The sequence below is a fragment of the Gavialis gangeticus genome, unplaced genomic scaffold (assembly GCF_001723915.1).
Source record: "Gavialis gangeticus isolate Ggan-Ray unplaced genomic scaffold, GavGan_comp1, whole genome shotgun sequence".
Lineage (NCBI taxonomy): Eukaryota > Metazoa > Chordata > Crocodylia > Gavialidae > Gavialis > Gavialis gangeticus.
In genome coordinates, this window is record NW_017729022.1 from 117,875,994 (window position 1) to 117,877,158 (window position 1,165).

A 1,165-nucleotide genomic window follows, 5' to 3' on the forward strand; every position below is an offset into this window, starting at 1 on the left:
CGCCGGGACCCCCTTGCACGGCGCCGGCGCCGCCCCTCCCCCGCCGGGGACCCGCGCTCCGAGCGGCCACGAGCCCGCTCATTGGTTCAGCCAACGCGAGGCGCCCCCCGAGGGAAACGGGTCACTTCCCCCTCTTGCTCCAAGCCATTTCCCCCTACGTTCTTCTCTCTCCAGCTGCGATTGGTGGAGGGAAGCTATGGCGTAGCCTCTCCTTATGCTCCGATTGGCCGTGGTCCCCATCCGTCAGGAAAGGGAGGAGAATTTAAAAAAAAAAAAAAAAAAAAAAGGAGAGGGAGGAGGAATGTGTCCTTCCGATTGGTCACGGTTGAGGGAGGGGGCGGATCCGCAGCCTCCCGGAACGTAGAGCTCCGATTGGCCGCCAGAGCCGCGTGTCACTGGGGCAGCGGGTTGAGTAGCGGCGCGGGCCCTGGCCACGGCGGTTGTGGGCTAGCGTGAAGGCAGAGGCACTTCCTGTTCAGTCTCGGCAACTTCCGGCATGCTCCCGCTCACCTCAGCGCTCCGGGACTGAGGGGTGGCCGGTGGGACCCGCGCCCCTGGCTCCGGCGCCACTAGCCGCGGCGGGAGTGCCCCCAGGGCCGTGCCCCCACGGCGGACCCAGCGGCTCTCCCGCGGGGGCGGGGCGACTGCTGTCTTTCACTTGAAGCCCTGTATGATCCCTGCTGCTCCCAAAGTGTAACGCCTACGGCGCAGCCGCGTTTCTAATCAGGCGGAGCCGCTTGGCTCGGGGATTCGTTAGAATCTTCCCCGCGTTCCACGGCGGTTAACGGCCCGCCCTCCTCTTCAACGGTCTCCACGCGCCACCCCCATCCGCCAGCCTTTCTTTAGGCTCTGGCAGTGCAGGCTGTTTTTCACTCCTAATAAAGTGTCACTTGTTCTTAATTCCACGTGAAACTGGATGATACAGCACTAGGTCCCTAGCCTGGTTAGTCAGTTATTATTTATGAAATGCAAATCCACAGAGCCAAGCGATAGCCTCCTTCTTAACTGAATTTAAAGTTATTAATCCGCCTCAGTTTGTAGAGAGGACTTTGTTTATTTTTTTTAAAGAAATTCTTCTGTGTTCCAACCCAAGTCAGCCAAATCAAGTCTAAAACCATAAGCAGCCCCCACCAGGGGCTTCAGATATTTCCAGTGTCTTTTGGCT